Source organism: Lycium barbarum, chromosome 4, assembly GCF_019175385.1.
Source record: "Lycium barbarum isolate Lr01 chromosome 4, ASM1917538v2, whole genome shotgun sequence".
NCBI classification, from domain to species: domain Eukaryota; kingdom Viridiplantae; phylum Streptophyta; class Magnoliopsida; order Solanales; family Solanaceae; genus Lycium; species Lycium barbarum.
In genome coordinates this window covers 143,128,375-143,154,732 of record NC_083340.1, presented here as the reverse complement: position 1 = coordinate 143,154,732, position 26,358 = coordinate 143,128,375, and the positions used below count along the sequence as shown (strand labels likewise).

The following is a 26,358-nucleotide window of genomic DNA, read 5'->3' as shown; positions in this document are numbered from 1 at the left end:
ACTTACCTAAGGAGGAATTTGCATGTGGTGAATAGACAACGTTGTAAATTAGCCAGCAACAATGCTTTTGGAACCTCAAGATGAATTTTAAACCCCCTAACCCACTAAATCAGCCTCTTTTCTTGTGTTTAAGATATTCAAAATTATATATGTACATAAAAAATAAAAAAAGAACTTTATATATACGATGTAATTTTTGCTGAGGTTGTTCGGGTGAACACCCTTGGCTAGCCCTGGATTCGCCCCTGAGTTTGAGGAATTTTTACATAAACAAATCATATTTACTTGATGTAGCTCTTAATATTATAAATATAACATTTTAAGGAGTCTTACATGTAACTATTCTTTGGGTGACCTGATATTGTAGAACCTTCTTTACATACTAACGGTGCATATAATTTAAATTAAGTTTTATACATTATCAATGAAAGAATTTTTTACACCATCAAATCATGTTTACTTGTTATAGCAGATAACATATCTTTTTTTCTTTCTTTCTTTTTAGGTTTCCTACCAGGTGTCTAGTATCCGCATTGGCGCCTAATTGATCCAGTTTGACACCTCGTAAACATGATGTTTCACATACTCAGCGCTCGAACCTGTGACCTCTAGTTAAGTGTGGAGGGATCCAGTTTATCCCACCACAATTGTTATTGAGAACCTAGGATTAAAAATCAAGCATTTCTAATTACTTAAATCCAACCAATGATCTCCCACCCACAAAGTTAGAGAGAAAAAGATATTCTATCTCCACCACCATGATGAAGAATAAGCTTTAACACTCATCATATATATTGACATGTAAAGTGAATTTTGGATGTGGCAGCCCCAAAAGTAGCTTAAAACAGCCAAGTGAGTGGCTCTGCACATTCCTCTGGTAACAAAACACACTTCCTAACGTGTCAAAACTAGTATACACTTGGCTGTTTCCTTTATATAAGCATATGGTTTCCTCACCTATTCAAACCACAAATACCTTCTTAATTTTCCATATCAAAGAGATCATACAACATCCAATATCTAATATTTCAATCTTTCCTTTGTCTAAGAAGAGATATATAGAATGTCTAGCATTTTCAAGATTATTGGGTTCCAAAAGAGAAGGTCGTTCTCATATGGAGATGATGATGGAGATTATGACTATGCTCCAGCTGCATGCTTAGAGGGAGGTGGTGACGACGATGGAGACTATGCTCCTGCAGCATCCTTGGAAGGAGATGACAATGATCAAGACTATGATTATGCTCCTGTTGCATCCTTGGAAGGAGATGGCGATGATGGAGATTATGATTATGCTACAGCCGTATGATTTAGGTCATTGGAAGTTCTTTGCAATTAATGGTAGATTTCGCGTAGACACGGCGTTGATTGTAGCATGAAATTAAAATGATAGTTTCTTGACTCTGGATATGATGCATATGGCCTGGTTGTTAATATTATTATGGGAGAATACATAAGGAACCCCTAAATTAGTCACACAATTAAATTTTGCGAGGGGTCTTAGCGAACAACTTCTAAGTGGTAACAACCTAGCTATCACATTAAAACTCTAATTTAACTGCAAGTATCTCCAAGTGAAGCTATTCATCTGATTCCTAAATTTTAACTAGGCATTATAGATGTACTACACAAAGGAGAGACATCTGTTACAAAATTTCTTATTGCAAATTCGTTCCCTACTATATAAACATAGCATTTCATGATTAGATCCCTATCCTAATTTCATACATGTACTGACTACTCTTTAACATTCAACATTATCACCTCTAGCAATAGAACATCACGTTCTTCACCTTCTCTTTCAATGCTGGTAGTGGCCGGACGTTGACAGAACCATTTGTTGCACGTGTGCTGCGCATCGAACCATTTCCATGCGAGTCAGGTTCCACATAGAAACGTGCTCTATAGGCCGCCAAATGGGCATAATATGCTGGAGGAACTGCAAAAGTTATGGCAAATATGCATTATCAACTTCAGCACTTATATCCAAATCCAAATACATAATTGCTTTTTCTTGTAAAATCAGTTGCAGCACTTAAAAGTCCTTTTAACAATTAATACTTATCAGCTAAGCCAAACGAGCTCATAATATCGCTAACCTACATGATTTGTCTTAACAGAGAGACGACATAGTAAATTGATGGCTAGCATAAAAAGTCTATTTACCATGATTCCTTGAATGCTAAATGATCTTAAAAACAGAATGGATGCAGAGGATTTCTATTGCACGAACCCTAAATAATTTGAAGTAGATGCTTATGTTCAATGATTGAAATATAGACGAGGCAGAATCAAGATTTTGTAATGTGTCGTTTTGGAATTTCAATCCACATCTAAAAATAAAAATATGGCTGCGAATGCATTTAAAATAAGCTTTCTAATTGTCTTAGGAGAGAGTATTAGAAATTTACCTACTGAAACAGAACGAGTGCATCGGGCATATCTGCAATTAATCCAATGGTTACTAAGGAATTGAATTTTCCGAAAACAGCTATAGTAATAAATTAACTTTTGAAAAGGCTATCAGTTGAGATTTAAGATTCCTTACGTATAGCAGAGATTGTTTGTCAAAGACTGCATTTCGTCTGCAGTGAAATTATTTTCATCCCAAAGAACATGATAGTGTGCAGGACGACTCGTTCCCTGGAAATCCAACATTATGTTAACTTTTTGTGGAGCTTTCTTCCAAATAAAGACTTGTATTTCTAATAAGTTATCTTATTGTTTGACTTAATACATACTTTAGAAATCCTAAATTAACAATTAGCACTTCACCTGAATTCCAGCATGACTGCATAAGTAAAAATCAAATTCAGTTGGATGACAAATTTTCGTATCCACCACAGTACCTGCATTTGGATTAAGTCGAGAAACAAGAGAAAAAAGCACACAATGGAGTTAAAAAGGCAAACTGCCCACCATATTAACTAACGAGATTGTTTTGTTACCCCTTCTGTTCCATTTTATGTGATATTCTTTCCTTTTAAATTTTGTTCCAAAAGGAATCTCACTTTTTTATATTTTGAAACTTTTTAACTTTGAACTTCCGTTTTTAACCCTTAATGACATTCTTTTATATCCACAAGTTCTAAAAGTCTTTCTTTCTTATACTTTTTGTCCAATCAAACTTGGCCATGTAACATGAAACGGAGGGAGTAGTTTCAATTGAGGTCTCTCCTGTTTCTTGATGTAAACTGTTTCAAAATATTAAGCACAATAATTAATGTAAGAAGATCAAAAGTTTTACCAGGTAAGATGTTTCCGCTCCTGTCAGTGTTATTTCTATCATTGTGATTATTTGGCAAAAGTCGTGTGTGGTGACGTTTTTGTACAACTATGAAGGTTACTGGAGGTTGGTAACCTGGTTCAAGAGATGCACAAGCCTGTGTACCAGAAAAAATTAGAGAACTTAAACAAGCACACAATTGAAAACATTCATATATACCTTAAGCACACAATTGAAACCATTCATATATACCTTCCGAATTGCATCAAGTTCATAAAGTAGGACCTGATAAAACTGCCCGTCACTTACACCATCCCTGCATAAAATTGAAAGACTATATTATAGAGCAATGAAGCACATCGACAATTATTACTATTTATATCCATTTTGTGGTCCAAAAAGTGAGAAATGGCATATTGAATGCACTTGTTTTGAAAATTATCACATGATAGGTACCTGTAAAATATTATTCTCAATGGTTTCTGTCCTGTGGCTTTCTTAAATGCCAATAGAAGTTCTCTAAAAAATTGCGGAAACAAAAATGTCAGTGCATTTTTGTTAAAATGAATCTTACAGTAACGAAAATTAAGTGACGACAAACATGCACCTAATCATCCCTCCAGACATTGTTCCTCGTTGAGGATCTTGCCAGGTCCGGTAAAGATCCTGAATGAGTTCTTGTCTATGCGGCTGAGCACATACTAAACCGGCATATTTAGTAACTTCTGGCCAATCTTGTGATGCTACAACCTGAATCAAGAAAATCACATATTCAAATCTAAACACTTTGAAGAAGGTTCTAACTTTTATAGAGGACAAACAAATCTTGATGCTCACAGCAGCAATTGATGGACCACAGTCCTCTCCTGATTCTGGATGTGTCACATCAGCACCAAATATAATCGTCGGGATATCACTGACGAGAGGAATTTTCCATCTCAAAGCATCTAAAAGAACAGTGTTTCTTCCTCCCATCTATCACACAAGGATTAAGCATAAGAAAAGTCCGCCCAACACATACTATGGAAGTTAAAGTGGATTATAACCATCTCAGCACATCGAAGCCGTTTACTACATACCTTCACATTGATTTTCAATGATACATTTGACAGGTATTGCTTGCTAATTTTTAATACATGCTTTGTAAGGCAACACTGAGAAATCAGCCCCAGATCTGTCTCACATATTTTCTTCAGAGTACCTAAAGATTGATGATGAATATGTTACGATTGATGATGAACATGTTACTCAACAACATTCATTCATTTATATAAACAACTCATATTCCTGATATATCAAGCATAATAATTTTTCCAACGTATGTTGGAAAAAGGGACTTATAGCCCTAAAGGAGTACTTTATTTTAGGACAAAAGCCTTTACAGCAAAGATTACAACCAACTAGAGAATATGTTCATGACCATAATCACCATTATGAAGATTTTGACAAAGCTTGGAACATACCGTACAAAGAACCATTGTTGTCGGGAAGAATGGCGATTAGTAACTCCAATTCTTTTCCTCCAATTTTATTTGCAGCAGCATTGCATACATAATTCAATGCCTTCTTTGCCTGATCTGGTCTTGCATTATAAATCGGTATCACGGGCTCACAATTAAATTCCTGAGATAAAAGTTCAATAATACAAGATCATCTACACAGAACGCATAGGCTTTGACAATATATCTATGGAGAATACTGTGACATGATAAATGCATCAAAACAATACCAGAAAACAAAGAAGAGCATTTACCATTCCAGAGACTTGGCACATTTGGGCAAGCTGATGACAAAAGCCACGGGCTGCATTTTCTTGGACATTACACGAGAAGTTGATGCAAGCCCAGTGGTTCACAGTACCTCCATTAATTACTTTCTGTATGATGATAGCAATATATATATTCATACTAATCGTTCATCAAATACTAATCACAAAAAGGCAAAAGATCTTATGTATGGATATTTTATGAGGGCTTTGTTACCTTATTTATCATGTTCCACTGACCTAGCTGTGGATGACATTCCTTTTCCTTCCCTGCATCATGGTACTTTAACTAAAAGAGACGGAAAAAGAATCACTTAGTGGTTTTTGAAACTGAGTCATACAAGTACAGGTATATCAGTCATTACCCACGGTGCTGGGAGGACCCGAGCTTCTACTGATGCAAGCTTATCGTCAATGATGATGCCAAACTCCTTCGCAATAGGGTCTTGCTTGTATCCGTTTTGGCGAATGGTCTGGACATAGACACCATTTAATTCATTACATTCAGAAGAGAATCGCTTATGAGAAGCAGGAGATTTTGGAGGGAGAAAATGATCACATGTTGTCAACTAATTTGTAGAAGATTTTCGTAAATGTCACGTAGAATAATCACCAAAAAACCTCACGGTCTGTTGCGTACTAGCAAAGAGAATGTATTCCAAAAATTTGCTTAAACGTGTATATATCTACTGTGCGGGCACTGGATGGAAAAGACAGATAAAGGAAGAACCCACTAGAAGGGCATACCTCAAGGGACACCAATATTATGTTTTCATGACGTTTTTTAGTGTTCGGTCATTTCTAGCAAAGTATAAAGGACATATTCATTACTAATTTGGGGTTCTAATGCAAGATACTGCTGAGTTTTATACACTAAGTACACACGTGATTCTGCTCTGGCAAAAGTGCATGCACAATTCGGGTGGAGGAGGCTATCAAACCGTTCATAACTAGTTGGTACACTCGAATAATAAAAGTTCTCTTTATAATTCTGTTTAGATTATGTCCGGTGAATAAAATCAAATACAACCAAACAGATCTGTAAATGAATCGACAAACCTGCAAAATATCCATTTCTTGTTCCCGTGGTCTTTGGCACGACGATTTTAAGAGTGAAGTTATCTGCTTCTCATCCAGCCTTTTGGTGTACCTCTGTCCCTCAAGTATCTTACAAGCCTATTATAACAATCATTATTTGGAGAACTTTTCACCTGAGATAAAGTGAGTTGAATCTTGAAGTAGCTTACCTCCATCGGTAGGTAATTTACTTTCTTTTGGCTTCCCACAAGGAGACAAGGTAGATGAGGATACTGAATGGTAAATCCATACACCTCTTGGAAATACTCGATGACCGATTTCATGTTCTTTTCCTCATCAACAGGAAAACTGTAATGAGCATAAGAAAGTAAACCATTACTGGCCTCCAAAATTGCAAGAATAAAATATAAAACTGAAGTTATGTGAAACTAGAAATACATTAGCTCCCTTGTTGGCTGTGATGTCAACCCTGAAATTCGGTATTTCCTTCGAATATTTCCTCTGTGTGTAACTTCAACCTTAACACCTCTGAGAGCTTTCTTAACCTGATTAAGGCGTAAATGATTGATCAGTTTTTATCCAAAGCAATAGATTTTAGCATTAAAGGTATCAAAGTCTTGAGTCCAAGTGGCAAAGTTAAACCACTTGAATTTTACATGTGACATCTAAGGAAAAGTTTTGACACAACTTATACAGTACCTATTTCATCCAATGTGAAATAGCCTTAAGAGAGAATTGAGAATAGACGAGTAATCTGTGATGATGTGCGAAAGAACACTTCTCTAGACTCCGAACATATGCTGCCTTATGGTTGATGTTCTTAATAAAGTTAAAGAAACAATTAATTTGGTTCATTTCTGTAATATGTACCTTTACTCGATCAGCATCGGACAGTGGCCTTGAACTTACATCTTTCCCCAAAACTTGAGCAACAAATTCAACAACCGGGAGTGGTTCAATGAAAGCTGTTGTTGACATATCTGTTTGAAAAATATTTACGAGATATTAAATTGTAGTTTGGACTTCCATACTATCAAATAAGTTGGCAAAAAATCAATATTTATAGAAGTTATGATTGTCCTACCAATATTGAGTGACAATCCCATCTGAGTAGGTTTTATGCTCTGATAGAACCCCCTCCAAGACTGTAAGCCATTACCTAGTGTCTGTGGTTTTTTAATATTCGGAGAATAGAAAAATCTCCCAACAGATATGTACCTAAACGAACACGAGAAGAAATTTAATAATGAGTGGATAAGCCAATTAGTTGCAACAATCTACCATGGCAATCAGAGAGCAAAGAATGAAATGAACCTTTGAGAAGCAAGCTCCCTTAGCACAATATCGATGATTTTAAGTGCTTGTGGAGGACTGTCAACTTGTTTCCCTGAAAGAAGTTCGCGTAACTGAAGCATGTTTGCTTGTGAAATGAACTTGATCATCACAGTAAATTTACGCTCCCTGGAACGATTATCAAGAACGTCAATTCTCATTTGAAAAAAACTAAATAACAAGTACTTCCAATAACTATGTTGCTCAGACTCCTCTTCAAAAATGCCGGTTGGTGCGGGTCCTCCAAAAGTAGTGCATTTTTAAGGATCTGACAGGGGGCAGAGGCATTTTTGGAGAGTCCGACGAACATAGCTTATTAATCAAACATAAAGTGAAGAAAAGGAAAAATTAGACAAATAGGTACTTTGTGATTCCAATCCACTCATCATCATCAGCAAGAGCTATAGTGAACTCTTTCGAGTTAAAAGGGAGCAACCCTGCTGTATAAAGTGTTCTTCTTCCATCATAAACTGGAATTCTTTTACCCAAGTCGGCGTCTTTATGAAGTTTAACCAACTCAGCCATTATAGCCTTGTTCAATCTTGTCGACTTAACTTCTGGAATAATTTTTATCTGCATTCAAAATCATTAAAAGAGGCTGAATTTCAGGCCATTGCGAAAACATTACCAACATAAAATTTAGGCACCAAAAAGTGATTAACGTCTTACGCTATACTGGCTTAAGTTCCTTTCTGATAATTCAGTGATGAAAAGGTTGGCTTTTACCAAACATTTGGTACCCAATGTGCCATATCCTGGTCTACGAGGGAACACGAGACTTCTTTCGGATGATGAAGCAGAACAAGCAGGGGAAATATCAGAATTATTCACATCTGGCATTTTTTCAGCTAATATCCCTTTCCCTTTCCTCCTGCTCCTTCTCTTCCCCGCATTATTTCTCTTGACATCTTCGATTCTACACTCTCCACTAATTTGGGATTGCGCGTTCTGATTCAACGACTCTTGTAATGGTGCTCTCGAAACCATATGCTTTTGCTCGGGGTCTAATTTCATTTGCCACTGAGGCATGTTTGTGACCTTCACATGAGAAATAGCATGAAAACATCAGCTGGTTTTATAAAGTGTTTCGGATAATAACAATTCAGAAAGCTAAAGAATCGCAAACTAGGGATAGGGATGAATGGAAAGTCTGCTTAATAAGACAATGAATAGATAATTAAAGTACTGATGAAAGTTACTGGCATGACATTTTTCACGTGTAAGTCCAATAATCTCAGGGGATAAAAACATGCAAAAGGAATAGTATTAAAGTATCAAATCTTCACAGTATTTTGTCTTTAAGAGAGGTTTTTTTAGCTGAAAAGGTTAAAAAGCCAAAGTAACAGAGAGCCATGCAAACATGCAGATACCAACGGGCAAAGTAAAAACAAACGATCCTCTACAAAAGCCACCCACAGAAAAGGAAAACACCTAATGAAGCTACTGAAATTCACCAAAATATATAAATAATAATGCTAAAAGAATATCTGCTCCAAAAAGAACAAGAATACACACAAGTATGAACTATGACATGCTTATCAATCGGCCAGTGGTGGAGCCAGAAATTTTGTAAGGGTGTTCGAATTTTGAAGAAGTACAGTAATATATAATATATATGTTAAGGGTGTTCAATATGTAATGGAGTATATATTTGTAATACGTAATAATTCATATGTCTACACGGTATAATTTTTTGGCAAAGGGTGTTCGGTTGAACACCCTGGCTGGGCTGTGGCTCTGCCACTACAGTCAGCGTAGAGGGACTGATCCAAAATTTGAACTCCGGGATGCTACTGAACCAACTGACCATTTGAGTTATATGGGTCAAAATTTATTATTTGCTCACATTTAGTAGATTTCTTAATATAGCAGTTTATAGAGTTTGAGCCAGAGCTACTAGAGTCGACTGAACCTGTACCTTGTACATCCGCCCTTGTCAAGCATAGACAGTGGCAATAGTATAATCTTTCGGCGAAGGGATTCAATTGAACCCCTTCAGCAAAAGTGGCTACACCACTGCCTCTAGACCTAAACACACACATATATAGCCCCTTCATCATAAAATTATACTGTGTAAATAGGACAAAGATAATTTTTTTTTTCATAAATACAAATTGTTGAATCATCTTTATATGAAGGAATATTCTAGTATGGTGACAAAGTGACACAAAAATTTCTTGTATGGCATGCAAGCACTTTTTTGAATCGTCTTATTAATTAGAATTTCTGACTCCCATTAGAAATTTCTTTTTTCTGTGAAGAGACAAAATTGATGGGACTGTCAACTTAATGCTAAGAAACTTCTCCAATGAAGTGTCTTAATCAATGTGACAGAAAGATACATACAGAATTACAGATACAGGGTCCCCTATACATATATACTATATTCCATCCATTGAGGTCCGTGACCATTTTTAAAAGACTGCTGGATTTTCTCCTTCCAATTTTCTGCCTGATACCTTTGCAAAAAGCAGCAAAGAATACTCCCCACCCCACAGATTCAACCTTAGTTTTTTTTTTTTTTTTCAATTATAAAATTTGAAAAAGAAACTCTTGAAGAGCCCGAAAAAACCGATTTTTTGCACTTTTTTAAAGTAGAAATAGCGCCACTGACCACTCTTCAGTCATATCTTTGAAAAACGATCATTATTGTGGAATTTCAAATTCCAGAAGTAATTAAAACTTAAGGACATTATCTTGAAGTTTCAATACTAAATAGGGTTTATTTGTGAATTTTCTCCTTTTCTTTGACGTGGCCATGCAACTAGTAGCACTAGACTGATTAACTTCTGGTATTTCAAACCTAAAAGCCTAATATTTAAGTGAAGAAGGATAGAAGAACAAGTCCATTATCCACTGAGTTTCGTACTGTGATCCTCGGGGATTTCTGGATTTTGGAAAAAAAAAAAGGCTACTTACCTAATGAAAGCTATAAATGGAAAAAGGTTAAACGTTGTTGCATCCCCTTCAAATATTTAGATACGGTGCAAAAGAACTGTTATACCAGTAATAGATTAAAATATGTTAGTCATAAATAAATTTTCTTTACACTATATATTAGATCCTTAGGTATGTACTTGAGGATAGTGGCTCAAATAATCAGAATCAATTGAATCACTAGCGTGTCATAATTTTTGGTCTATAATGTAATTTATAGAGTTCAACCCAAAAGCTGGATCCTGTGAGTCTCAGACTGTGAGCTAAGATAATAGTACAAGAAAGCATTTAATGCTAAATGCTGCTGATAAGAAAAAGTCCCAGGGAACCAAAGGATTTTTTATCAGTTTGGCAGAAATACTACTACTGCTACAAGGCGGATCTACCGTGTAATCTATGAAGGCAGGATTTAAAATTTAAAGTTTACGGGTTCTGAACTTTTAATTTAAACCCATAGCTCGATTTAGTTATTAGATTCATAATTAAATATATACACATAATTAATTGTTTTTCTCATACAAGTACAGGATCTAAGCAAAAACTATAAAATTCGCTTACTTAATACCGTAGCTCTACCCCTAATAACCTATGAATCCACATGAACTCAATAATTCTTGTTCGGACTCTCTCTCTCTATATATATATATTAAAGTGAAAATAGTAGAAGAACTTAAAAATTTTAGGACAAGACATGAGTGTCTACTGTATACTGTTTAAGTGTATTTATTTTTTTTCCTCATATACTGTTTAAGAATATTAAATGTAATCAAATTTGGATCCAAACCAAGATAGAGATGTATCATAGATCGTTGGCAGAATTGTTTCACCGTAACGGTCCCAGTGGTTGGCCCATAGCCCAATGACCGACTAAGTGATTTATTCCCAATGTTGTACTAATAAAAAAAGTAGCAATTAACAATTAAGAATAATTAAATTAGGGTGTCTGATTAATTTATGTGTGCCTCTGCTATTTCATCAAGTATATGTTATCTGTCATCATTACAAATATTGAATTACTCTACTCACCACAAAGATATACGGGAAAAATACTATCCCCTTAATATTTTTTTTATATTAAAACTTTTAACTTCCTAATTTTCACCCATTTCATTAAATATTTAGTTGCATTGTTAGAGTGTTTTTTTCATGATTAAGAAATTCATCTAAAGCTAATTCTTTGGGATAATAGCAGCATTTAAAATTTAGGAATGATGAATCCGTTTCTTTAACCTTCTCCACTTAAATACTGAACTTAGTTCGTTAGGTGCAGGACATTAACTTATAATCTAAAACGCAAATCCCTCGACCGTCGCCAATTGAGTTAACTTTTGGGCACCTTTAAATCATTTTTTCCCTCTATTAATAGGGCTTTGCCCAAACCTCCACAACTTGCCCTTCCAAAAAATGTGAAACGGGCAGTTTCGTTTTGGCCCCAGGGAATTAATAGATTTGTTCTCTTGTTTTTATTAGTTTTTGGAATTTTCTTCCTACATATTTCCTTTTTTGGGGATTGATGAAAATTCAAAGTATTTTTTTCTAATAACATATGATCTCCTCCCACAGAAAGAAAAAGAAATAGATGGGTTTAGTTTCCCAACCAAATAGTCCAAATTGTCTGTATAAGAGAGGACAACAGTGTGTTGTAGAGTGTGGTGGAGCACTTGAAACAATGAATATACCCATTGACCAATAAAGGGACTTTCTCTGAAAATGACGATGCACTGCAAAGCCAAAGTTTATTCTATATTCCCTTTGCATACTTGGACATCACTACTACTATACTCTTCCTACCAAAACCCATCCCACTATCCAAACTTACAAAATATTTATATCATGCTACATTAACTTTTTACTCTCTTCCTCCTAATTTATATGATGCACTATAATTTATTTTTTTAAAAAAAATTATGATCTAAAAGAAATCGAGTCCCGGAAGCAGCCACAAATATATGAATTAGATTAGAATATCCACTTCATACCCCTTGGAGTGGGGCGCTTATCCCGCAAATGCGAGATGCTTTGTGCATCAGCCACTAATATACATACATACATACATACATATATATATATATATATATATATATATATATATATATATATAATCATCTTATTAAAAATATCATAGAAAATTTAATATTAAATTATATCTAAATATATAAAAATATCAGACAAAAAAAAATGCATTACATAAATTCGGACAAAAGGAGTAGAACTAATGATTAAAACAATCACATATTAGTTGATCATAGTTAACTTATACTCTTAGGGATCGTTTGGTAGCTGGACGAGAATCAAGTTATTCATGTATTAGTTTCTACATTAATTTATACCATGTTTGGTAGCTAGTAAAGAGACATCCTATTCATATATTAATTTTTGCATACTTATACAACGTTTGATATCTAGTTAGGAAGTAAGTTATTCATGTATAAAATTAGTACGATATTTGGTTTGTAATTTAGAAGCCCGCATAACTAATACATGTATAAGTTATGAGGAAATTTATGTATTATTTTAAGCGGGGTAGAAGATAGAATAATTAATACAGGGATGATTAATACATGAATAAAAAGTTGAAATGACTATATTACTTTTCTCACCTCCACTTAAATACTTTCCTTTTCTAAACAAAGTTTTATATATTCTAGTATAACATTTTAATATTTCCTGAAAAGATATTTTACAATTGTAAACAAATATTTTAATTTTAAAAAATATATAATATTTATTAACTTTTAATATAACAAACCAACATTCAATGAAATAATTTATGCATAACTAAACCCTGCATAAGTAAACCATGCATAACTAATACCTGCATTACTAATACTTGCATTGCTACTAACCGCATAATCCTAACCAGCTACCAAACGATCCTTATAATTTATATAATAACATATTCTATATTTATCGGCTTGATATAAACATCTTTTCTTTCGAGTAGAGGGTCTATTGGAAATAGCCTTTCTATACTATAAAGGTAGGAGTAAGGTCTGCGTACATTCTACCCTTCTATAGGAAATTTAAAATTGCAAAACGTTATACGTCTGAATCCATAATTTTAAAATACTATAAAGTCAATACTAAAAACCTTATAAATTGAACTCATAATTTAAATATTAGATTCGCCTATGCGTTCAGTAAACATTAAGGTTCTCTAGGGGAGCAGAACTTCAGAGTTGTGACCACAACTATTCTGTGCGGCATATTAAATTTCCTATAGTCAGTCTTAAATATGTTAGCTTAAAATTTTGTGTAATATGAAAGTAACAAGACTATGATAAATGGCAACTATTTATTACTACTTTCTCTCTAACTTATTTGATCGCAATGAAAAGGAAAAACAAAATGTGGCTATATATGTGAAGGGTTGTTGTGAAGACATTATTCAGACTTGCAAATTGCAATAGGAAAAGGTACGGTCAATTTCTATCTTTACTAAAGTTGACCTAATTGGCGAGACACATTTATTTCTAACCAATAAGTAAAAAATTCGAGTCATGTGATAATAAGTGAACCACTAGAATTTCCCTAGATTGTCAACATTTAAAGAACATTATTATGGAAAAAAAGCTCTTAGATAACTCTTTAACAAAAGGATTTTAATCTAAATACATTAAATGCGAGGATTCCCATAATTAACTCCAACTTGTTTGAGATTCACGCATAATTATTATTGTTAAACTATACATGACAACCACTAATAAGCAGCCACAAGCCAGTGGCGAGGTTAGGGCCGGAAGAGGATTCATTATTCGAGCCTCCTTCACTGGATATATATAAAAGGTCAAAATAACTTTTACGTGTATATAGTAGGTGATAAACTCCGCCTCTAAGTTCACCACTCACATGAACCAAGTCTAAATAAAAACCGATTGGAGAGGATCAACCCGTCAAGATAAATTCCAAAAATAAAATGGTAATAAGTAGAATTCTTTTGGTCTTCAAACACAAGAAAATGGGAAAGGGATAGAGGTCGGCTATTTCTTAAGAAAAAGATTAAAGTTTCTTCTTCAATTTCTTATGAGGCTGGTGACTTTGGACATGGGCTATAACCCAAAAATGCACGTTTAATAGATTTGGTCACGACCATAAAATCAAGACTCTTAATTTTTTTTCCCCTCATTTATAAGGAAACATAAAATCAAGACTCATACGCAAAAGTCACACTCATTACACTTCTTTGACTACTCGTCGCACGTGTGATGGAGAAAATAGTAGGTGTGTGTGTGGAATTGTCTACGGGTGGAATCAGAATTTTTAATTTATGGAGTCTGTGTGACAGTTTTTGGCTTTATTAAATTCTGGAAAAATAATTTGTATATTATTTTTAACATAAATATAAAGTTTTTGAACCAAAGTTATTGGGTTCTCCCAAATTCGTAATCATGACTGTGGCTCTGCCTCTGTCCACATAAGCGGTCTTGGATTCGAGATCCGAAAATGAATAAATTTTCGATAAAGTCTATTTCCTCTTAAATAGGTCTTGGTAGATTTTTGTGAGATGTAGATAATTCTTTTCTCTTAATCAAAGGTTTAAATTTGAGTCTAAAAAATAATTATTTTTTTATAAAAAATAACTTTTCTTTACATGAGTCTTATACTATACTTATAATTTAAAAATTAATAGAATCAGTAAATTTCGATATTATAAGATTTATTAAGCTAAAACAAACTATATGTGCATATAGTGGGGTTAGAGTTGCTTTATCGCTATGATTTAAAAAGGAGAAAATAAAGAAGTGTGCGACAGAAAGCAAAGAATATCCTGTAAATTCTTCTCTAGTACTGTTCATTCCCAAGATATTGAAGATATGGTTGAGAATTAAACACCAAAAGAGGCTAAAAAAGAAAGAGCAATGATGAGAATGTACAGAGAGAGACACTCTATTTTAGGCTCATTTACTCTCTCTGCCTTTCGTAAAAGTCTGCATATAGCCGACCCCTCTCTTCTGAGCCTCACACCTACTGCCTTATAATGCAACCATATTAAGTGCACGTACTCACACACAGAAACACACGCAAATAAAATTAGGATTTATATTATGTATGTGTGTATGATTTGTAATCTTAAAAATGAGATGCAATACTTGTAATATTACGAAGAATGTGACTTGATAGTATTATAAAATGGTGAAGTCACCTTAGGCTAAGGGGCTTCAATTGACAGGCAGTTATCGAAAAATTACACTGTTTATTTTTATGTATAAATATTATATGCTGACTCCCTTTATTTTTTATGTGTGCGGTGTGTCTACTTTCTTATATTTTGATATTACTTAGTAAAATTTCTGACTCTGCCACTGTATCTAACGCAAACTTATAAAATTGTATATTCCATTCACTCTACTTTATATAGTTATCATGTTTGACTGGATATGGAACTTAAAGCAAACGGCGTTGGAAACTTATGGTCTAAAATAGCTCTTAATTATAACCTATCACTTATGGGAATGATATCCTAAATACATAAAAAGGTGTCATCATGGGTGGAGCTACACTGAACACTTTAACGTTGAGACTTTATATTTATGTTAAAAATCTAACTTAGAATATATAAATATTTATCAGTACTTAATAAACTGTATTTTCTAGGATCAAAATTTTATTAATTCAAGAAATTTGACGTCGTCTCTAGTGTTATTTTTTCCAAACAGATTAAATGCGCAAACATAAATTGGGCAGAAGGGAAGTATAAAAAAGAGAGAAAAACAGAAGAAAGCAAAACCTTGTGATTTACGTTATCTTTAAAACTCTAGCGCATGCTGCTTGAATATGTGTCCTTCACTTCTTGTTTCTTCCGTAGCACCTCTTTCATTAACTGAATCTATTGCCCTTCTTCTGCAAAAAAAGACCAACATTATTTTATTTTCTTGTAGGTACACAGTACTATAATAATGAGAGAGTACAAATTAAAACCTATATTTCTACACTCTACATGGACAAATATTGAATGCAGTTTAATTTGGTTCAAAAGTAACAGATGGAGAAGGAAAAATAAATGAGTGTAACAAAATCTTTACACTATCATATCACACTGTTACGGATAATAATCATCATAATAAGGAGGATTGATAACCACAAAAAATAAGGCAGGCAACATGCACAGTATGTTAGAATACACTAACGGTAGTAAAATATTTACATAATCAGATCACTTATAAGGTAATTATATGTAGTATATTTTTTGATAAACAATAATCAGTAATAGGATATGAAATAGTAAGCAACCTACTACCGCATGTTAAACTATACTGAATTTTATATAATCAATTTATAACTTAAATTAAAAAATTATCTATATTTTCCTTGTGTATAAGTTAAATCTAAAAAATGAAATGATGTCACTAACAGACAAAGCATCATTTATAGTGAAATCTATGAAATTTATAAGGGAAAATCTGTGGCGTGAAATGGGTATACAGTTGGTTTTGACTTTGAAGCACAAGGAGTAGTTGGTGCAGTAAAATCAAACGTAAGAAGTAGAAAAGACAGGTAAAAGAAAAAAACAAAAAACGTAACCAATTTTTTTATCTTTGAATACTTGAAATAAATTTACCACCCCAAGTGCTTCAAGAATCAAGATTTGAGTTCCACAGCAACAAACATGAGAAAGTAGTGTAGTTTGAAGACTAATTAATAAGTGAACCAAATAAATATTCCAAAGATTGGATTTTTAAGAGAGATGAGCAAACACCAAGAAGAAGAAGAAGAAGAAGAAGAAGAAAAGCAAAAGAAGTTCAAAATAATCTTTATGAAACAAGAAAGAGCAAAACGAAACCTTTTTAACAACACCAACTTTGCAGGTGTTTGGTTGACGAGAAAAAGCAAAAGGAATGAAGGAGAGAGGAGTTGTAGAAACAAGCACTAAAAACACCTCAAAGGGAATAAATAGAGTTTTGGGAAGTCGTAAAATAATACTCCTACTACTCACTTCCTTTTATTTTATGCTAAAGTATTAAAACTGAACACAAAAAAAAAATAAAAAATTAACATATCAAAAAGTAGGTATATTTATTAATAGAGAGTATTAGCCAAACAAAATAGATGAGCGTATAAGTTGACTCGAACACTATCATTCTATAAAATAAAAAGACTATCAGAATTAACTTAAAAATCATTATTTTATGATGATAAGAACATAATATAAAGGATAAAGGAAAGGTTTTACGGCGGGTCATTTGTTTGCCGCGAAATTAGAATAACAAACTTAATTCTTGGGTTTACATTGATCTAATGTTTGGTTATTGATATTAGTTTATACTTGTTTAAATTATACCAAAATCTTTATATTATCTCAAATCATAAGAATGTGAGTTATAATCACAAAGTTATAATCTCGAGATAACATGATTCCGGATCATAAGAATCCTTAAAGTTAAAGAATTTTTAAATATAGACGGATAATTTGAAACGGACGAAGAAAGGTGCAAATTTTTACAGATTAAGAAACAAAGCGTGTCAAGTAAAATGAAATAAGAAATATTTATTTTGTTTTGGGCATTGGAAATGTATAAGAAAATGGAAGATGATATTAAAGAAAAAAGAAATTATTTAGTACTTACTTTTGATAATAATTCAAATTGATATGTGATTCAGATTAAACAAATGGAAATGAACTCTTGAGTACAAAAAAAACGTAGTTTGCACTCACTCACTACCTTTAAGGCAAAAGAGAAATTTTAATTTAAAAGAAAGAGAAGCTAAAGACTAAAAAAGAGCTTTAAGCATGCAGTGGAAAAAAATGTATTTTTCTCATAGTTTAGCAGGCTTTTGTTTTTTTTATTCGATGCAAAATACAATGAAGATAAAACATAGTAAAAGATTGAATAAATAAATGACTAAAGATAAGTAAAGATTCCATACTATAGTTTATTTTTGTTTTTCTGCGAAAGGGTGTCTTTGCTTTTTCTCTTTACTTTGTTGCAGATCTGAGATGACACAAATATAGAGATGCAGAGTTGTTTATTAGCCGGAAATATAGTCGGGAAAATGAGAAAGAAAGATTCAGAGAAAGGAGTAATTAAAAGAATGAGAGAAATAGAGACAAGGAGTAACCTTTTTATATAAGGAAAGTGGTGGTGGAGGTGGCTATGAATTAAAGCCTTTATTAAAATTGGGTGTACATGTAGAGGACTACATTCAACTCTCAAATCAAGAAAACATGCGTGGCCGGTAGTAATGGATTACAAAATAATGTAAGTTGTACATATAAGTTTTAATTATTATATTTTTCATCCGCTATACAGTATCTGCTTTAGGTTTCAAAAACTAATTTGACTCACACTGTGTAAGATCCAGTAAATGCAGGAATGTACATTCAATGATCTTCAAAATGAGTGGATCGGACTTAAAGTTTTTTCTATGGGGCTAGAAGGTCAAAAATTCAAGACACCCCAAGTTCATTCTTGTAAAAATACAATTAAATGGGAAGCGTTCGAGTCCAGAATTTTTCTAACCCCAAAAAAAAAAAAAAAAATTAGAACCGAACTAACCCGTTAAAAAAAAAAAATCAAAGTAAGCTTCACGCACAGAATCTGTGGGTGAACCCCTCCCCCCTTCCCCGCACCCCAACATTTATTCTTTAGAAATCAAACTCAAAATTAAGCTTTTTTTCGTACTTTGACCGAAGATTAGTCACGTTTCAAAACACCGGAATATAAATATTTTATATAGAACTTAATATTTTTTTTTAGTGTACAATAATATCGACTCATTACATCAAGTATACATATACATTTAGATCGTCGTTTTAGGGGTTGTAAATTGCTCCGAATTAAGTTTGAAAGCTTGTTATACATATACATTTAGATCGTCGTTATAGGATTCTAATTAATATAGGACGTCGCACGAGTTATTATTAATCGACAATAAATACTAAAATAACTAATTATCATTAAAAAAATAATACCCAAATATATATATAATACTAACATAAATATGTACAAATATACAATCTCCTAAGGCCTAAGGCCAACCCAACCACCCTCACTATCATCAGGATCCTCTCTCCTCCTCTTAATGACAGGATGATTTATGCCATGATCATCCTTTCTTCCCTTCTTCAGGCCATGGGTAAAAATATGCTTCCTGTGGGAGACGGCGGCGGCCGAAACCTGAGTAGCCTCTATCAGCCCTACCAACCTTTGGTACATGCTCTGAAGGAGGCTCTGTAGCAGGCTTTAGAACATCCTCATCAACACGATGCCACTCCTGTGCCCGTGTCATACCAGTGTCGGTAAGCTGAACTATCTGTGCTGCATACGTCGCTATCCCGAGGTCGGTGGACTCCGTAAGGGGAATGCTCTTGTTACATCCCGTATTTTTGCATATTCGGAAAATTCGAAATAATTTTGACTTGTAAGAAATAAGGCCATATTTTGATTTTGCTTAATATATAGATGTGGTTCATGAAATGTTGATGTGGAAATATCGAGGAAGGCTAAGGGCAAAATTGAGAATTTTGAAAATTAGTTTCGGGAATTACAAAATAAGACCTATATTCAATTGGACTAAAAAAAAAATAAAGAATAAGAGGCCCAATTCAAGGTGGTGGCCGGCCAACTACATGGCCCAAGTCCACAAATAAATGAAACTCATGTATTATAAAGCAAAGAGGGGTCATTTCTTCAACATACTAGAAGCTTCAAAAAAACAATTAGAAGAAGAGCAAAAGAGGGCCTCTCGGCCGAACAAGAAAGAGAAAAAAAAATTTGGAGCTCAAATCTTTGGTTCAAAATTCATCTCTCTTGAATTCCTACTAAGCCCGGAACCCTCTTCAACGAGATATAAATTTCGAGACAAGAAAGTACTTTTTTTTATCAAGTGGAAAAATTGGGAAATGTAAGAATTCTACTCTTTTCTTATGGAAAATTTATATGTTATAGTGAGTAGAATTTAATGAAAAATATGGAGATGTTGTGTGTGGTGTGTGAGCCGTGTGTGGGGGGGGGGGGGGGGGGTTGTGGCCGTGTGGTGCCCTTTTTGTGAAAGGGAGATGAATTGAATTTGTTTAGTATGTTAAATTATGTTGTTGTGATCTTGTGATGTAAATGGAAGATTAATGGTTCTAGTTAGCATGAAAAATTTGTTGTTAGGTTGTTGTCGGAAAGTATGTGATTTTATTATAGTTTATGTAATTATGGGAATGGAATTGTTAAAGTGCAAATTGTGATTGTTGTTGATGAAATTGGAAGATGAAAAATGTGTTGTGAATGTTGTGTCGAAGGTTGGAGGTTTCGGATGAATTCTAGTCTTGGTGGGATTTTTGTATATTTTGTAGAATGGTATGAAATGTTTTTGAATGACACTTGAATGATCTTGAATTGGTAGTGAATATGTAAGTGTCGATATCGGCTTGAAAATTCGTAGTTAAATTGAATGTTGATGAATTATGTTGGAAGGAAGATTACTAATGATGGAATGTGTTGTGAATTGATTATTGATGTTATTGGTATGGTTGTTGGTGTTGTTGGTATGGTTATTGATGAATTTGGCCGAGTTTAATTCTCGGGAATATTGAATTTATAGGGGAGATGCTGCCGAAATTTCGGTAGACAAATACTAATTAGAATTAAAAATTCTAAGTACTAGTAGCTAATTTTTGGGTAATTGATAATATTATTGTAGATATTGGAGAGCCCGAGACTTGAGTCGGGATTTGTTTGGCGAGGGATCGAGATCTGGTAGTGAGCGATCGAGGTATGTAAAGCTTACCGTTCTTCCTTTTTGGCATGACCTTTATGCAATAAACGAATGATATATATGTATGCTCCAAAGAAATATTCTACTCCTAGAGCCACTAGGATGGCCTATGTCCTTGATTTCCATAAACTATTCCATATGACTTGTCACATGCCCATGATGTTTGAAGTATTAGTCGATACGTTCCGGATGTGATTTGAAAAATACTTGATATGGTCTAAGTTTGGATATGTATATTTCGGATATGTGCATATGTTTCTAATGCTTCGTTTGAAGTACCCTATAATGTCATTTGAAATTTCCTCAATATGAATGATACTAAATTTTCAGAAAATAACCTATGATGTGTCTTTCGAAAGTTTTGTAATTTGAAAGTTCGCAACTTTTGTATACTAATTCCGATGGACTCGATGCTTAAATTTGAGCCTTCTAATATCAGTATGTATATGTATTTATTCGTCGAGTCTTGGAATTCATTTAAATATGTATATGCATATGGTTTCCGCACTACTCCGCTCGTGCTTACTACTATGATATCGTTCACCGGATCCCGGGCCGGTTTTGTGATCGTGCGCACTATGTGATATTCAGCAGTATGATGTGTTACGGTTCTCGAGACCTCGCCATAGGGCCGGGTACCGCCTATATACGGCGTTATGATGTGATATGGCATATGGTATGTTCTGGTGTTGTGATATGTACGATGATACGATATGTTCGGGGATTGTATGGAGATATGAAACCTTCTGGAGTATGATGTGTTGTGGCGCCAGCGTCGGAGTGGCGGCCACGTTCCTGAGCCTTATGCATGATTTTTATTTGCATGATATATATACATATATTTTCTGCACAGATTTTGATATACTCAGTCTTTATCCATAATCTGTACTCCCCACTTCGGTTATGATTCAGATTTCTGTATTTCATGCTCTGCATACTCAGTACATATTTCGTACTGACCCCCTTTCCTCGGGGGCTGCGTTTCATGCCCGCAGGTACGGACGTTCGTTTTGGTGATCCTCCAGTATAGGATACATATTCTGCCACTTGGAGTACTCCTTTTTGATCCGGAGCTCATATTTTTGGTACATATCTTCTGTTATGCATATTCTGTATATATGTGACTATTTGGGTACGACGGGGCCCTGTCCCGTCATATGTTTCTGTTATGGTTTGTAGAGGCCTGTAGTCATATATGTGGGTCATGGGTCATGTTTGTTCGTTTGTGATTATGATCTGCGTCGTAATGCGGTCCCGTTTGCTATTATGGCCAAAACGGCCCATCTGTTTGTATATGTGTGTATATCTGGGTGATGTCTATTCCGCCAACCTACAGGATTTGATATGATGACTCTATACGGGCGACCGCTTTAAGACGATAATTGCTTCCAGTATCTGCTTAAATTAATGTATGTTAAGTTTGACTAAGTCCTTGATATGTCGATCTGGTACGTAAGTCTGTTTGGGTGTCCAAATAGGGCACCAGTCGCGGCCCACGGGGCTGGGTCGTGACAGCTCTCATGGCGTATCATCAGAGTCATCCGTAGCTGCATATATTTACAAATTTTAAGAATTGAATAAATTCGTAAAGTAATACATAATTAGACAATGGATTAAGTTCAAGACTAATAAAACTTACCAGCGCCTCATACGCTCACGAGAGTGATGCATATCCTCGGCCATCAGGACGAGGCGTCGAGGGGTTGGCAATTAAGGAGCGAGTGATATGCATGCACCACGTCACGTACTCATGGATCGGAGTGTCATGCCCGACCGCCGCTAGAGTAGTCATCCTCGCGTTCCATGCATCGACTTCCTGGTGCATACTCGCCCGCCGTGCCGCATTATCGATCGAACGCTCGTCCCTAGTATAGTGGGTGTGCTCCCAACGTGTAGCCGCGGGTATGTCCTGTACATGCCCAAACTTTCATAACACGCGGTCGGGCGTGTGATGCTCAACGATGTCCATATGTATCAATGGACACCGTGCCATCCACATGTGCTCACCAGCCCTACAAAACGCCGGCAGCTGACCCAAAATCTGATCATACAGCGTCCATATGAAAGCCTATAAAAAGAATTCAACTAGTTAACAATAAAAGACTAACAAAAATAACAAACTAATGTTAAATCAAGAAAACTTACCTCGGGCGCCGTCATGCAGTCTAAACTGATCCCTAAACGGGAGAATGACATGGTGCATCTCCACACCTCTGGTACGGCCTCGCGACTATCTCCGCGCGTATGGCATATCCCCAGCAACATAGTCATCGGGAGGGTGAGCAGCTATGGGCTGAAAAGGTCTCAACCTAGTCCACACACATATCTGTCATAGTCATCAAAAAAATTATATATCAGTCGTCGTTTCGAAAAAATATATTTAGTGTTTTATTACACACACTTAAATATATTACTTGAAAAAGAGGGTTAAATGCAGCGACCTCAAGCCTCTCGCCCATAGAGGATCGATCAAATTCTCTGTACATGTAAGCCAGGACAGCGGCGCCCCAACTGCAATATCCCAGCTGGTCTAGATCCGCAATAAAGAGCAGATACCTCATGCTCATATCCACACCCGACGTGTTCGGGAACATGATGCCCCCGAATATGATGAGAAGATATAAGCGAGCACGTCAGTCAACATCAGTCTGAGGCGTCGCCTCGCCAATCGGATGTTGTAGATGTACGAGGCGCAAGTGAGCATGGAGGGAGGACCGCAACAACCGACTCCGTCCACGCATATCCCTCTGATGAGGCACGAAACCAGTAAGCCTAGTCAACTCCTGGGGATACGACAGCTGCTGAGTCTTCACTCTATATAATGCCTGTCCATCAATATGTAGACCATAAATCACCTCGACATCCTGCAGGGTGATGGTAGCCTCGCTAGTGCAGAGATGAAATGTATGGGTCTCTGGTGGCCAACGCTCAATCATGGCCGTCACTAGAGCCCTATCGTGCACAAGCCGACCAACCTCAATGCACCGGTAGATACCACCCTGACGTAGTATATCTATGACACGAGGATGTGGGGGAATAGCCTCTAGAATATCTCATGCTGACTCCCCTGATCGGGTATGGTGTAACGACCCAGCCCCGTGGGCCGCGACTGGTGCCCTACTTGGGCACCCAAACAGACTTACATACCGAATTGACATATCAAATTCTTAATCCAACTGAACATACGTTAATTTAACTAGATACTAAAAGCAAATATCGTCTTAAGCGGTCGCCAGTACAGAAACATCATATCCAAATCCGATAGATTGGCGGAATACACATCGCCAGGTATACACACATATACAGAAAAATGGGTCGTTTTGGCCATAATAGTAAACGGGGCCGCATTAGGACGAAATCATAATCACAAACGAACAAACATGACCCATGACCCACATACATGACTACAGGCCTCTACAAAACATAACAGAAACATATGACGGGACAGGGCCCCGCCGTACCTAAATAGTCATATATATACAGAATATGTGTAGCAAAAGATATGTACCAAAAGTATGAGCTCCGAATCAAAATGAGTAATCCAAGTGGCAGAGTATGTATCCTCTACTGGGGGATCACCAAAATGAACGTCCGTACCTGCGGGCATGAAACGCAGCCCCCGAAGAAAGGGGGTCAGTACGAGATATGTACTGAGTATGCAAAGCATGAAATATAGAAATCCAAATCATAACCGAGTTGGGGAGTACAGAATTAGGTACAGAATGAGTATATCAAAATCGGTGTAGAAAACATATATATATCATGCAAATAAAATCATGCATAAGGCTCAGGAACGTGGTCGCCACTCCGACGCTGGCGTCACAACACATCATACTCCAGAAAGTTTCAAATCTCCGTACAATCACCAAACGTATCATATCATCAGAACATATCATATCATCCGAACACATCGTATACCATATCACATCATAACGTCGTATATAAGAGGTACCCGACCCTATAGCGAGGTCTCGGGAACCGTAACACATCATACTGCCGAATATTACATAGTGCGCACGATCACAAAACCGGCCCGGGATCCGGCGAACGATATCATAGTAGTAGGCACGAGCGGAGTAGTGCGGAAACCATATGCATATACATTTTAAATAATTTCCAAGACTCAACGGATAATTACATATACATAATGATATTTGAAGGCTTAAAGTAGGCATCGAGTCCATCGGGATTAGTATACAAAAGTTACGAACTTTCAAATTACAAACTTTCGAAAAATATATTATAGGTCATTTTCAAAAAAATAATTTAATATCATTTATTTTTAAGAAGTTTTCAAACAACCTTATAGAGTACTTCAAGTGGAACCTTAAAATCATATACACATATCCAAAATATACATATCCAAACTTAGGCCATATCAAGTATTTTTCGAACCATAACCGGAAACGTATCGACTAATGCTTCAAACATCATAAGTATGTGACAAGTCGTATGGAATAGTTCATGGAAATCAAAGACATAGGCCATCCTAGTGGCTCTAAGAGTAGAATATTTCTTTAGAACATACATATATGTCATTCATTTATTTTTAAGGATCATGCCAAAAGGAAGAACGATAAGCTTTACATACCTCGATCTCTCACTACCCAATCTCGATCGCTTGCCAACAAATCCCGACTCAAGTCTCGGGCTCTCCAATCTCTACAATAATATTAGAAATTTCCAAAAATTAGCTACAAGTACTTAGAATCTTTAATCCTACTTAGTATTTGTCTACCGAAATTTCGGCAGCACCTCCCCTGTAAATTCAACATCCCCGAGAATTAAACTCGGCTAAATTCCTCAACAACCATACCAACAATACCAACAACCAAACCAATAACATCAAAAACCTGATTTAAAATGCATTCCAACACTAGTAACCTTCCTTTCAACATAATTTCTCGACATTCAATTCAACTACGAATTTTTCAAACCAATATCGACACTTACACATTCATTACCAATTCAAGACCATTCAAGTGCAATTCAAAAGCATTTCATACCATTTTACAAAATATACAAAAATCCCACCAAGACTAGAATTCATTCGAAGTCTCCAACCTTCGACACAACATTCACAACACATTTTTCATCTTTCCATTTCATCAACAACAACCACAATTTACACTTTAACAATTTCCATTTCCATAATTATATAAACTATAATAAAATCACAAAATTTCCTAGAACAACTTAACAACCAATTTTTCATACCAACTTGAACTAATGTTCTTCCATTTATATCACAAGGCCATCACAACACAATTTAACATAATAAATAAAATTTGATCATTCCTCTCCATCTACCACCATTTTCGGCCACACACACACATACCCATAACACAAAATTCTC

At 35.3% G+C, this 26,358-nt stretch overlaps 1 pseudogene; it reads right to left on the bottom strand.

The window, feature by feature from the left end:
• Window positions 1–1,567: 1,567 nt before the first annotated feature.
• LOC132636753 (protein argonaute PNH1-like) lies at window positions 1,568–17,215 on the bottom strand (annotated as a pseudogene).
• Window positions 17,216–26,358: the final 9,143 nt, after the last annotated feature.